This window comes from Camellia sinensis, chromosome 2 (assembly GCF_055761805.1).
Source record: "Camellia sinensis isolate YWXY chromosome 2, ASM5576180v1, whole genome shotgun sequence".
In the NCBI taxonomy this organism is placed as follows: Eukaryota; Viridiplantae; Streptophyta; class Magnoliopsida; order Ericales; family Theaceae; genus Camellia; species Camellia sinensis.
In genome coordinates, this window is record NC_138962.1 from 117,457,001 (window position 1) to 117,472,418 (window position 15,418).

Sequence of the window (15,418 nt, forward strand, 5' to 3'; positions counted from 1 at the left end):
AATAGATTAAGCCCAAACAACCTGTCACAAAAAGATAAGAATCCGACGGTGGTTCGTCCACCCGGGAGCACTCCGACGATCAAGTAAGTAATCGATATCTCTCAAAGATAGCAAATTGTGCTTAAACTCACAAGAAAGAACTTACTGCTCACAATCTATTACACAAACCTGAGACCCACGTGGGTGCCTTACTTTTATAGCCAACAGTGATCGGATCTCTGTAGAAGCCTCACTTTAGTGGACTCAGGCTTAATGCCTATCCCGGACCCTCGGCCAGATAGGAATAACTCCCTAAGAGCTTTATCTTTATCTAAACTGAGATCCTCCCATGTTCTAGGACTCTTACCCCTTATCTGCTTATCACAGATTCCGGTATCCCTGCAGATAACCTCGGCCTAGCCGAGATCACATCGACGTCATGACCAAGCTACGTGGCACCTCGGTTGACACTTCGACATCACCTTGCCATGTGTTATCATTTACAAAATATGTCTCCATAATTGCCCCTTAGTTTCTATTACCTCAGCAACCTGAGATGATGGAACCTACATTGTTTATTTTTGAAGAACGTCAACTGAAATTCACTCTTTTCTTCGACCTAGATCATGACTCGTCGGTTTTAAGTACTCAGGACTCAACTGCCCATCTCTATCAATGACCAAGAACCAAAAACCAAGTTCTTCGAGTTCCTTAACCACAGATCGTTTCACTAGCCAAGGTTTTCGCTTCATTAAATTGAGAACTCCAAGAGTTTTATCTGTGCATGAGCTGTCACGCACAGTTTTCTCAGCCATTTCCTCCACGCATCCATCCCTCATTGGTCTGTACCTAACACGCGCTATCAGGATGCGTTGCTTCTGTACACGCCGCCTGACAAACATGACGTCCAAAATATTTCATTATGGTTTGCTACATTTTCGCGTTTTTGACAAAACTCTTCGTTCTCTCTCCGTCTTTTCACTTTTGCAATTCACAATTTTTTCCTTGTCTCTCAGACTCTCTCTCTCTTTCTCTCTCTCTCTCTCTCTCTCTCTCTCTCTCTCTCTCTAACATTTCCAAATCTTCTATTGTTGCGTTCACAAGCTCTCTACAACTGCATTCGTTGTTTACCGTCAGCACACCACTCATCATTTGACTTTGATCGTTTAGCTTGTCTGATTCCGGCATATCTCACTCTGGCTTCAATCGGTAAGTCCTCCGATTCTTTTTTATTTTAACTTTAATTCTCCACTGCTGTTTACTATTCTTGGCCATGCTCATATGACTTCCTGTTGAATTTTGCTATACGATTCCCCTCATACCTGTTTTTGTGGAATCTGTATATGCATTTATAATTGCTCTCTTTTTCTATCTTCGTGCTTTGGCCATCATTTCTTGTTTCTTGAACCTGTTTGATGTAACACAATCTGTTTCTGCATTCAACAATGTGCGTATTGCTTCTGACTCTTGCACACATTCACTTATTGTTCTGCGGATTTATGATTTTCTTAATTCTTGAATCTCGGTTGCGTTCTTGATTTTTGGATCATGCTCTTTTTTCTATTTGTCTTGTTGTATTTCTAGATTTTTGCCTTTAATTCGTGTTTCTGTAGTTTCTAGGTTTGGGATTTTCCTTAGAACGTCATTCTTTAGGAAAATCGAAAAAAATTCCCCTTAGATCTTCAAAATCCCTTGCCCCAATACCTGTTTAGGGTTTAGCCGAGGTTCGTAGAGCCATACTAGTCACTTTCTCCTGAAATGTTGTTTTATCCTTACTAAGCCGATATCATGGGAATGTTTAGGTGGAGGGTGGGCACCCCAGAAAAGCTAGAGCATTTTAGGGAGGAGTTCTCGATCCCAGCGGACGTCCATTTGAGGTTACCTGGGAGGAGGACTCTATCATGCCTGATGGAGACTCCATGCCCTTCCCTATTGTTTCATTTATTGAATGCAGACTTCGATTTCCCCTAGACACTCTCTTCCGAGAAATCCTTCATTATTACAAACTTAATCCCATGCAGCTTGTCATAAACTCATATAAGGTTATCAATGGCATAATCGAACTAGCACACCGAGAAAAAGCTAGGATTATATTAGCCGACATCCAATTCTGCTACACAATGTGTGGCCTTAAGTCTGAGAAAGGCTACATATACTACCTTAAGCCCAGATATACTGCCTTCAAACTAATAGTCGACCTCCCAGACTCTAACAAGGGTGATAGAGATGATTAATTCATCGTCTCGGGCAACTGGGAGTTTGTTCCTGATGACGATCTTCATCTCTATCCTCTGCGCCGAGTAGTTTTTAAAGAGAGTGATGGTAAGACTTAGTCATCCTACTGTAATTCCATTTTGGTTAAGGCTTGCCAACTCATTCATCCCTTCTATTGTTTGCTCTTTGTTTTTTGCAGTTCTTCCTCAACCAGCCAAATGATTTCGGCAATCATACGTCCCCAGCCGAGATCTAAAGAAACTCTTGGATCTTCCTATGCAGAAATGAAAAGCCCCTCTTTTGTTGAATTACATACCAGTATACAAATCGGCTTTGCCCGATGTCCCTCAGAGAAGTCAAACTCCACCGCCTGCCTCAACCCCTCTAGTTACTTCTTTACCAAGAGCTGATCAGGCTTCCTCTTCTGACCCAGTTGAGTTTTCGTCAACCTCTGCCTCTTAACTTATCCCAATATCCCAACAGACGCCGTCGTTGTGCCCCAACAAACGTACTAGTAGGCAGAACTCGTAGCTGTAAACGTCAAGATTCTAAAGCGTCAGCCTACGATCCAGCGAACCCACCAATAGCCTTGCCAACAATTCATTTTGGCACCAAAGTTACCCTCTTTGCTACTGCCAAAGACATGGGCCGAAAAGCCGTTATTGAGGACCTCTTGGCCGACTTGCCAAGAGTGGTCACTGTCGCCTTTTCTTCACCATCTCAATCTCAACCCAAACAAAAACCCAAAAGGGCAAAGAGGGCTAAGGCAAAAGCCTCTGCCACCCAAATTAAATCTCAAGATACAGTACCAATCTCCAAACTTGCCAAAATTGAGAAAACAGCCTCCGCTACCGAAAAGAGGCCTATTAAGGCCGATCCAACTGATACCACTCGGTCAAAGAAGTCAAGGTCCGAAGCTGCGGCAACCTTGGGTGCATTTAAAGCCGATGAACCCTTGGCTCCTGCCATCATGACTGGGGACCAACCAATCAAGGCCGACGACAGTACCATTGACAATATCGAGGTCGGCGTCACTCTTTCCACAGTCGTTCTTCTCCCAACTGATCTAAATCGTATGGCTAAAATCACGAGGTATGAAAATTTTGCTTGAATGATGCAGCACTCTGTAGACACCCCATTTTTGACCGTCCTCAAGACTTGGACGTCACCGCTTGAACACTCGGTGATCATCCTTGTTTGTGTTCGTCTTGAGTTCCCGAAGGTCTTGGCTATACGCCTTGCCTCAAGATCTCTCGGCTCGACTGTTTTGTGTCTGGTTTTGCACCAAACACTTGTGCTTTGCCTTTGAGGGACAGGGAATGGCTTGTTGACCATCCCCACACATTACCGACCATGGCTTGAGGCCACCGGCCACTGGTTTGTTGCCACCGGCCAAATATTTGGCCGACCGGCACTCTTTGTAGTCGACCGGCCATCTATTTTGGTCAAATTGCATTTTTGGCCGGCCGACCACTGTGCATCTACTTTTGGCAGATATTTTGTGCCAGCTGTGATAGCTGACACCCACTTTGCTCCCCTCCGTACACGTGTATGGAGGGATCTCCCTCTTGACTAGCTTACTTGAGAAGCTTTGCAAGAGTGAGCTTCTATAAAGATGTGGCCCCTCCTCCCTCCTCTAGGGTTAAAAAAAGAAGCTCCAGAGGTCTAGTTCTTTTTAGGGTTAGAAGTGTGTCTATTCTATCTCTATACTTTCCTCTCATTGTGTATAAGTGTGTGTTTGTTCATAGTTTTGCACATAAACACCTACCATTACACCTTCCCTTAATTGCTGAGGCCTTAGAGGGTTGATCTTGGACTTTTTGAGCTGGTTTTGATCCAAGAAGAGGTCTGACCTTGTGATCTTGGAAGTGTTCTTCAAGGGTGAGTGTTCTTGCCTTTTATTTCCCATTTTTGCATAGCTTTTTTGCCTATCTTGCAACTGTTTTTAGACTTTGCATATAACTAATAAAAGTGTTATTTTTACTTGCTTAAAATAGTTGTTTAAGGGTGTTTTGTTGTTTGGGGTTGTTCGACCCCTCTTATGGATTGTTTGGCCCCATTTTTGTGCTATTTTGGTGAGCTCCGGGACCACCTTGTTTGGGCCTCCTCACCACTGAAATCTTGAGGGATTTCAGTGGTGAGGATAGTGGTTTAAGGTCCCAAGAAGGAGAGGGCCACCCCCTCTCCTTGTTGTCTTCAAAATGTGCCATTTAAGCCTCATGTGTGAGCACCATTTTTGAACTCATGTTGGCCATGTTTCAGTAGGTATTTGGTAGTATTTTGCCATGCTTTACCTCTATTTTTACTTGGTTTAGACACACCATACTTGCCTTACATACATGTCTTGTAATGCCATGAATTGCCTTAACATGCCTTGTGCTTTGAGCCTTGTTTCTAGCATGTTTTTGGTTTAGCTTTGTGAAGCTTTTATGCTTGTTTTAGCATGCTAAATGTTTTTTTTTGGTTATTTGGGTTGTCCATGCTTTGCTTTGTATAGCTACCATGTAACCTCTCTTGTATGCCTTAAGCATTGACCCCTCTAGCATGCCATCATTGCATCATTTCAATGGTTTGGAACCACTTGTCATGTCATTTTAGTCCTCATGATATGCTCGTATGCTTGCATTTGATGCCCCTTTCATGCTTTAAAAGGTTGGTGTTTCTTGCTCCATGTTTGTGCCATTGTGTATGCCTCTAGGATTAGATCATTTAGATGCCATCCAAGTGGTTTTTGGGGCTTACTTTTGCATGATTTAGGACTATTTTAGTTCATTTTGGTCATTTGCTTCATATGTCATATGGCCATGGTTTAAGTCCTTGGGCTTGGTGGCATGCCTAGCTTGCATTGTAGATTGGTTTGGCACCTTCTCTAACATGACTTTCAGAGCTTATAATGCATGCCATTTGTCCATATTTGCATCCCCTTAAGTGTGCTTGAGAGTTGTTTCTATATGCCTAAGTGTTAGTCCTTGTGTGCATGCATGTTTGCATGTCATTTTGCCTTCATTCTTGAGCATATTGGTCACTGTTTTGGGCTTAGTACGGAGCTACCCAAATTAGTTTAAGTCCATAGTTTGCATGTTGTTGCATGCTCACCTTGTGTGTTGTTGCATACTTGTGTGTTGTCACATGTTTAAGTTGTCTAACATGTTTGCTCCATGTGTTGTGGCATGATTGAATGAAGTCACATGCTCGCTTGCATGCTTGAACATCCCCATTGTATTTGGCATACTTATTGGTTAGCATGATCGCCACATGCCTTGTATGCTTGTTCTCATTGCTCATGTTGCATACTAGCTCATACGTCTAGGTTGCATTGCATTGACATGCATGCTTAGCCTCTTGAATTGAGTATGATAGAGGTTGAGCTCCTTGCTTGTTTATGTGCATTTCATTTGAAATCAAAGTGCATAACTTGGTTTCTTGGGCCATCACGCATCAAAATGCGCGATTGGTGATCCGAGAACCAAGAACCATGTCCCTTTGAGTCATAAACATGATAAGGGATGTGTTAGTGCACACATTTGCTTAGAATGCATTGCCATGCCTTGTTTTGCCCTCTGCTGCTGTCAAAACAGGATTCTGCAGGAAGATTTGGCCGGCCGGCCATTTTTAGTGCCGACCGACCAACAATTGGTGGCCGATAGCTTAACCAATGGTCAATGACCATTCCCTTCGGCCGGTGGTGTTCCCACTTGGTCGGTGATGCTCCCCAGGGTTCATAGAGTGCACCTTGGGAATTTTGCAATGATCAGAGAAGGAAAACAGTGTGGACAGAGGCAACTTGTGCATGGCAGTGGACTTCCGAGCGGAGCCGAGCACGCATTGTATTGGGCCCTCTTCCCGAGGCTGTTTACTGTTTTACTAAGATTAGTTAATTTGCTTAACTAGTTTAATTGGTCTGTAATATTTAATTAGCTTGTAGGTTGGTTAAATCTGTATTATTCTTTCGGCCCCTCCGAGCGAGGGCAAATTTGTAATAAGTGTGGGTGTGTGTGTGCATGTCTTCCAACCCCCACTTTTTTTTCCCTTTTACTTACCTGCTTTGATGGTTAATACTAGGGCATATTTAATTTAGCATCCTTATGCTATGCATGCGTGCATCATTCATCAATATTGCATGCATCGGGCTCGGTGCATCATACTAACTGCATAGTATTTCAAATCTAACTTGAATATGTGCATCAAATGGTTGCATTTCACATGCCATCCTAGGATTAGCCGAGCCTATCCTAATTGCATTCTGTATGCGTTGCATTAGGCACTTAACATAGACTTGGATCATACATTGATTGCTAACGAGTTCTTTGTTTTGGCTTGGAGTACACTGTAAGTATTTTGTGCTTTAGCATCTCGCACGAGTGTGAATGTTAACATGATAGCATGCTTACCATGTGGCTAAATGCTTATGTGATATGAACTGCCTGAATGCCTATGGGTGAAGGTTGAATTGCTTGAGTTGGAACAACTCATCAAAATCCGTGTTTTAGCCTACTCGCGAGTAGCAAATTTCAAAATATTTTCCAAACAAACGGATATGCGATGCTTTGTTCCAAATTAGGCGCATCACATAGAAATTCTAGCTAATTAACCGGAATAAGAACACATAACGTTTTCAAAATTGGATATCATGGTTAGTAGAGGCCGATCTTCGGATCGGGCGAGAGGGGGTGCTCATAGCTGACCTTCCCCAATCGTACCCAAGTTCCCGAGCTGAGGCAACTTTGGTAATGACGGACACGTGGCCTTGGGCAAACGAGTCAAGGTTTCCTAAATTCCTCCATTAAAAGATATTTAGGTGGCGACTCTGTATCTGGCAAAGCAGTCCATGTTTGGCACTTCTTTTCTAAAAATCTGTTTTCTCAAAATGAGTTGCCGGATTTGGACTCTTTGGTTCAAACTAAGAATCGTGACACAAAAAGGGAGTCCGAACTGTGGTGGCATAAAGCCCGAGGGCACGTCCACAGTTTCTGGCGACTCTGCTGGGGATTTTAGAGAGCTTGACTCGAACTCGTGATATCCTGTTTTGATTTCATTTATGTGTTTCTTTACATTACATGTGCATTGGTACGCCTAGGACACCGTGTTAGCCATCTGCTATTCCTGAGCAGTTTGTCGGAGGCTCGCTTTGAGCAGTGTGCCATAAGGCTAACCGGTTGCGGGCTCTGCCAGTATGGGAACACAAACCCCGGTTTTTACCGGGGCACCTTTTTGCCCATTCGACCTAGTGCAAATTCGAAATCCATAGTGACCATTCCAAACTAGGACAGGTTGCTTACCCAATGTTAGGTTGTTTGAAACCGCTGTGTGCGTAGTGAAACCCTAGCTCCTGACAAAATAGGACAGGGAAACCCTACCCCAACATAGGGGTGTTTTGGCTCTCTCTTACTTGATATGTGCTTTTAGAGTTTATCTCTACAGGAACGTACATACCAGTTTGTGAGTCTGTGGCATCAGGCCTAAGGGCATCAGTATCAGAATTTGAGAATCAGTTATATCCGTGGGTATCAGATTCAGTGTTTCGGGACAGTGATTTTGGGGAACAGTGATCAGTAGTAGAGTACAGTTATTCAATCATGTCTGTGTCTGTTCCGTCTGGGCTGAAATGCTGCTTGTTTTCCCTTTCAGTTCAGAGATTTCGGTTCAAAGATTTGGTGTTCTCCTTCGCTGAGGCAAGGCAGACGTCTGATCCGTCAATCGCCGGTTACGTCATCTCCGTTCGGTTCAGCGGACTTATGATGACCCAAAGTTCAGAGGAAATCGTGGTTATGACAGCCGCATTAGACCAAGGAATCACCCTGCAAAGTGAGACCAATGTTGAAATACCACATCCGCCCAAGTCGCCTGCTGCGCGCCTGATCTAGGAACCCCAGATGTTTCAAGTTCGTGAACCCACCACGTTTGAGTTAATGGGAATGATCGGCGACCTCCAGAGATCGGTGGCCGATCTGGCCTATGGAATGTCGGCTTCGCCACCAGCTGCACCATATGCCGGGAATTTCATACCACAAAAGCCCCCGCTACTGGGATGAATTGTGATCGAGCTCAGCTAGCCTGAAGCTGTCCCAAGCTATGGCAATGACATGTCAACAACAACCGGGTTCCGCTCTGATATAGCAACCCAAACCCTCGATCAGGCTAAGGCTAGAGGTAAGAATAAAGTGGGAACAGATGCTGATCCCGTTGAACAACTGCTGTGGGCAGTCGAGGCTTTGAAAGCTGGGGGAATGAATAAGCAGCAAGTGTTCGCAGTCATGACTAAAGCTGTGGATGATGCTTTCCCCACTCCAACCGAAGGCAGTTCAAACCAAGCGGAAAATCGGGATAGGCCCCGTCATACTAAGACAGTTCCTTTCATTCCCAACCCTGTACCAGGAAAAGATCAGAAAGCCAAGGCAGTGCCTGCCGACCCTTTCGCTAGTGCGTCTAGCAAGAACCCTCAAACTTCGAAGTACCTGCCTCGAGGGCGCAGAGTCTTTCACGCCTTCTACATGCCTTTGTCTAGGGCATTTCAAATTTTGACTAAAAGGGGGCATCTTAAACCCCTCGAGCCTCGGCCTCTCCCGAAGAATCTCCCTCTCTCACATGATGCTACCTTGTACTGCGTGTACCACCAACAGTCCGGCCACAGCACCGATGGTTGTTTCCGCCTTCGTCATGAAGTGCAAGATTTGATCGACAATGAGGTCATCCTCCCACCTACCTCAGCAAAGTCTGTCACTACTGAGCTATTGGACTTCGAGGATACTGCAAGTTTGTGATCAGGGGTTGGACCACCTGCGGGCGGCGCTCGGTGCATTTCGGATGTGGCGTTTGGCACGCACTTTTGAGCATCTGTGAATGCCAATTTTTGTGGTTTCTGACTTAGGTGTTGAGTCAGTTTGGTGGTCTTGTTTTGAGTCTGTCTCTTTGTTTTGAGTCAGTCTTTTTGCTTAAGAGTCTGTCTTGTCGCGTCGAGTCAGTCCCATTGTATAGAATGTCGGGTGATTTCGGGGTTGTTACCTTGAACACCCTTTTGTAATTACCCTTTTGTTTTTTTTTTTTTGAGTCTGTCTCTGCTGTGGAGCCAGTTGCAACCAGGAAATCTTGAATGAAACAACTGCGACTCTCATGTTCTCGTGCTTATCGCTACTTTGAGCTAGTTGTGCCAGAGCATTTGATTGAAACGACGGAGCATCTCACTCACTCTTCTACACCCCAAACTCATTGCATTGACCTAAGTTTTTTTTTTTTCAAAACTTTTTGAACACTGTAGTGATGAAAACGAAGAGGAAGGAATTCCTCAGGCTTTGCAAAACTTTGATCAAATTGAGAGAAAAAGAGGCGTGCTAAGCCCTTAATGATTGAAATCATGCTTGTCAACGTGAGTACTAAGAAGGACCCTGGCTTGATCCAGACTAGTTCCACACTATCTTCAGCGCGAGCGATTTGTCGCTTCTTTAAAAACTTTCAAAAACAAAATGTTTTGCACGGTCCTGCGAAGACCTGTGTGGAAATCGCTCTTGAGATTGTGGAGCTTAGGATCGCTCTCAGCCTCAAGACTTGAGCTCTTGCTTTAAAACCTTGAACCACAATTCAGAGTGTTCAACGATCGACCATCAAGAGAGGCCTGTGTTGCCAGATTGGAAGTAGCCCTCGAACAAGAGGCACCAAAGTCAGATAAAAAAGATCAGATCTCATCAGAAGAAGCTTGTGAAGCTAGAACAAAAGCACCCCTCCAACTAGGGGCAAAAATGTCCGATGTGCTCGAAGAACCGAAGATGGGTCCTTCAACAAATCAATACAACAGTCATTTTCCTGGATTCAGATGACTTCAGGATCTCAAAACCATTTGGCATGGACTTGTTACACTTTTACCCTTTGAGAGGCTCGTTGGGCCGAAAACCCGGAAGGGCGACCCAGGCAAAAGTTAGAGCAAGAGAAAATACAAAAAAAAAAATGCAAAAGAAATGAAAAGAGAAAAATAGAGAAAAAAAAAGAAGAAAAAAAAAGAGAAAAGAAAAGAATTGAAAAAGGAAAGAAAAACAAAGCTCGCAAGGTCGAAAACCCGCAAAGGGCGCCTTGGCAAAAGTTAGAGCCTAAAAAGTGAAGGCTAATACCCGAGTGTACCTTAACCCGAACTACGTAAGGCTTGATTCCCATGTTTGGGATACGTAGGCAACTTCATCCTGAAGTCTTGCCCCACGCACTTTCAAAGTGACTGTGTCCATATATTGGTTTTGACCATCTTCGTCTTCTCTGTATTCGAGAGTTCGGTTGCAATCATCACTAATAAGGACTGTTTACAAAATGTTGCGGCGTTATCCAGACAAGGGGCAACTTTCCGTTGCCATGAGTCTCTATCCAAACCAGGGGCAACTTTTCGTTGCCGTGCTGTGCCCTTTGGGACAAGGGGCAATTTTCCATTGCCTCCGATCCGAGGTTATGCATCTCGAGAGTAAGTTTCGTGCTCGTTGAGCAGTGACCGTCTACAAAAATAGTTTTTGAGAATTTTTTTTACTGAGGTTAACTATTTTCTCGAAAATTATTCCATCTTTTCTGAAACTAGACCATTTTCTTGGACTCAAAAAAGGAAAATTTTCAATGCTCATAGCCTGACTTACATGATTTTAAATCAGAAAATCGGACAAGTATGTTAATCTAACTCTCATTTTGGTCAAAATTGTTTTAGTAGAAAACCAAAACAAAAAAATGGTCAAAATGATGAACTAGGGGCACAGTTGAGTCAGGTGTTCTGTTTTTACCCCGTGGTTAACATTCCTTGCCATAAGGACACTCTACCTGCCAGAAAGGGCACAACTGGAGCTGTCTGTAAAGGGATGAAAGCTCTCTCACCCTCCAAGTGACAAGGAATCAAACCAAGTGCGAAGCACAAACTGGAATGGATCAAGGTACTCCGTTCCCTCATCCGGAACATCAACTAGACGTCCCTGGAGGAAATAGCTGCGAGCTAACAGTGTTGGGTTTGAACCCACAACTTCCTATTCATTCATCAATCACCGTGGAGAAGGATAGAAAAATGAGAGAATAAGGAATAGAGAGGTGTAAGTTGAGAGAAAAATGAGCAAAAACGTTTTTTAGAAAAAAAAAAAAAAAAACCAAGCTTGAGGGCCGAGTGATGAGAGAATCACAAATCAGAAAGGGTTGGAACAATACCCGAAGGAACTGGCTCTTCGTGATTTAAGGTTTCTCATTTTTGTAAACACGTCGGTATGTCGTGTCTTTTGTTTTGTTTACCTCAACTTTTGTTTTGAGTCTTTTCCGAGCGTGTCTCGTTGTGATTAGGTCGTGTACTTTGTGTTTGAGTCTTTTTTACTGTGTTTAGTTGTAGGCTCAATACCCCGGTTTGAAAAACCCTTTTTCAATCTCAAAAAATTTTAAATCATGCTGTGCTCAGAGTGCTGTGCCATTCTCAACATTTATGCGAAACAAAAGAAGAAAGGGAAAATTTGGGGCATCTGAGTGTGCTTCAGCTTCAGCCGATTCTACCTTTGTATTCCGTCTTGTCAGATTGGACTGTTTGTTCGGGGTTTGCCGTGTGCAGAATAAACAGAATGACCTGTATGCAGATTAATTCCCAGCAGAGTATGGGCCGAGTGTTCAGACTAAGTAGTGGGTTGTATGAGTTGTTTTGCCGTTGGCCTGTTCGTTACCTGGTTATTACAACACAAATGTTTGATTTTCAGACAGGAGATCAATTCCATTTACATTGTTATGCAATGCGATATAATGTAATGTACCAAAATGTAACACTTTTTCAGATAAAAAGCTTTGTTTCATTTCATCATCTTTTTCAAGTACAAAGTTTTGGAAAAAACAAAACCTGCCTGCGACAATACAAGGTACTCTAGCTACCAGCCAAAAAAAAAAGAAAAAAGAAGAAGAAAACAGCCAAAATCTGGATCAATGTCAAGCGGCCTCAGGCCTAAGGGTCTATCCTCGTCCTCTTCCTGGACGAAGGTCCAGGAGCATCGTCATTAGCGCCGTCATCTGAGCCTGAGTCAGTGCCATCTTCGGTCTCCTCCTCATATGACTCCACCTCTGCCTCCGCCTCCATCTCCGCCTCGGACTCATCGTCATCGGGGACTGGTGCCCGTGAGCTACTCCTAATATGAGTGCGCCCCGCTTTGGTGCGGGGGTATACTCTGCCGTCTCGGGTGGGAACGGAAGGTCCAGCTGAAGCACCTCCTACAGTAAGAAGCTGGAAGGGAGACTGAAAAGTACAAATGGAAAACGCATTAGTATGCTACAGAATGCAGTATATGAATACAGTGTGTGAATACTGTGAGCAGTGTATCAGTGCAGAATGCAGTGTATGAATACAGTGTGTGAATACTGTGAGCAGTGTATCAGTGCACAATGCAGTGTATGAATACAGTGTGTGAATACTGTGAGCAGTGTATCAATGCAGAATGCAGCGTATGAGTACAGTGTATAAATACCGTGAGTAGTGTTGTGAACAGTCTATGGGCTACAGTGTGTCAGACGCCATGAGGGCCGTGTATCAAGTGTTGAGTTGTGCATTAGATTATGTGAAACAGTTTATGTATGGTTTGAGACCGTGGTCAAAAGAACATACCGGAATACTGTAAATGGCCAGAAGGTCGAGGCTCTGCTAAAGCATCCCTATCACCGAAGCGATCAACTCCAGGGACTGGCGAGTGTACTCTGAAGAAGCCTGTAAAAGTGTTAGAAGTCTCAGTATTCTGCAGAATATCAAATGAATTGAAATGAAATGACTGTGCAGAATGCAAAATGCAGTAGTACATACCGGAGGCAAGCCATAGAACCCGACTAACTCATGATCAACCGGAGGGGGAGCAATGGGGATCTGGTAAGTCGCCCCACCCCGCCCTCTGCACGTCATTGTCGTGGATAGTGCTGGCCAACTAGGTCCCCGCCCTCCCCAAGCTCCACTCCTGCCGTGGACCCGAACCACCCTCGGTGCTCCCGCTCCCGCCCCTGCTCCTGCTCCAGCTACCGATGTCGCAGGCCTCTCTCTCTCAGCTCGACGGCCACTGCTCAAAGGCCGCATGATATACGTCTGAACATACTCTGAGTAGTCGCCTATGCCTCTGAAGCATATCGCATCCCAGCCGAACGTGTAGTCGGCCATCTGCTCAGGGGTGAACCTCTCGGTATTCCTCATATGCTCAGAAGGGTGAACCAGGACTATCTGCTCTGGCAAACTCAGGGTCTGGCGTAGGAAACGCTCACCCAGGTACCAAGCCCGACAGACCGGCCCCTCCAGCAAGATCTTGAAGCGTGCAGTCTCCTCGGCACCGGCAAATCGCTCCCGAATCCCGGCTGGCAATGGAGCCCAAGGCTGCTAGGTGATTTGTAAATGGCATGCAGTTTGTTATCTATTGTTATCAGAAAATACAGTGCAAAGCGAAGCTTAAATGAACTGCAAGTTCTAAACATACCTCTGCGGGGGTGATAGTGTCGAAATAGCGGCGGAAGAATATGAACGTCTCCCGTGGTCTCCGCACACACCTCACATCGAAGCGTCGGGAGAATGGAACGACAAGAGGGGTCTCCTCGTCAGGCACTGGCGCAAGCCTCGGAAAGTAGGCGTAGACCCACAACTGCAGAGTAAGTATCAGTATGCTTATCAGATAAAGCGGAATGCAGAATAAAGCCAAAATTGCAGAACTGTGTATTGTGCAGTGTATTGTGCAGAGTGTACAGTGTGTGCAGTGTACAGTCAGTGTAAAACAGAGTATATGTGTGCCATGTGTGCAGTATACAGTCAGCGTGAAGCAGACCGCAGTGTGTGCAGTGTACAGAGTACAGAAAATGTAAAGCAGAAATGTAAAACAGAAGAAACAAATATACCTCTCAAGCTCGCCAGTAGCCCCCGAGCAACTGTCCGCTGCCACGGGAAGCTAAGCTCATGTACCCGTACAGCGTGGCCAAATCAGCGCCACTCCAGTTGTAGCGCAAGATCCGCGTGACGTCCACAAGCGCACTCAACAAACAGAGGGGCATGGTATTCGCCCGGTTGGCGAAAATGGTCGTCCCCAGCAGAAACATGAGGAAGCCACGGGCGTACTGCTCTACCTCCTCCTGAGCCATCGGTGCCTCCTCGACCAAGGCTGGCTGAACCCTGAACTGGACCTCGAACCATGAGTACCTGATGAAGCCAGGGCGTGCGAGAGGCGGCATCTCGCCCAGCAAGTAAATCTGAGCGGCCTCCCACTCGTCCATGTCGGTGTCGAAGGGGATCGGATCACCCCCTACCCCGATGCCGGTGAGCATCGAGAAGTCATAGGGAGTCATCGTCATATCTCCCGTAGCAGAGAAGTGGAAGGAGTCGGTGGTGTCCCACCACCTCTCTACTAGAGCAGCAAGGAGAGGCCTGCCCGCAGTGAGGCACGAGAGTCCTCTACAGAAGGTGCCAAAGCCGGCCTGGTCTACGATGTGGCAGACCGCATCTGGCAACTCCATGTACCAGTCTCCAGCAGCAACGTTCCCATACCTCCGGAAGGCATGGGAATCTCCCTGTGTTCAAGCAAAACAGTTGCAAAGCAATATAAAATGTACAGTTTTGAAGAGCATTCAGAATTTGTGACAATACAGCGTGTGTGCACGTTTTAAGTTCAAACAAATATCAGGTGTCGGTGTGCTCGAAGTGAACTACGGCATATGATGTGTCAGTGTTTCCGAGTGGTTCAGTACAGATACAGCGTGTGTGCACGTTTTCAAGGTCAAACAAACATCGGGTGCCGATGTGCTTACAGTGAACTACAACATGCGATGTGCCAATGTGTTTGGGTGGTCCAGTGACAATACAGCGTGTGTGCACGTGTTCAGATTCAAACAGACATCAAGTGCAAGTGTGTTCACAGTCAACTATAGTATACAGTATATCGGTATATCTGGGCTAAGCAGTTAAAGAACCAAATCAACTATGGTAGTCAAGTGTTCTACATTGCGAAAAATGAAATGGGAAAGAATATACCTCAGAAGCGCCGTATGATAGATGTGACTCCGGCTCGTGCAGGAGAAGCTCTGGAGGCACCGTCCTATCGAAACTCCTGAACTAGCGAAGTCCATCAGGAGGAAGTATGTTAATCGCCGGCCGGTAGGTCGCCGAGTCGAACGGGCGGACGCTCAAGGGCAAGAGCTCGGCCTCGGGATCCATCTCATGATTCGGGGGAGTCCCGCCCCGTGGAATATCGTCTGCCATCTCAGAGAAAGTGTGAAAATGGCCGGAAGAGAG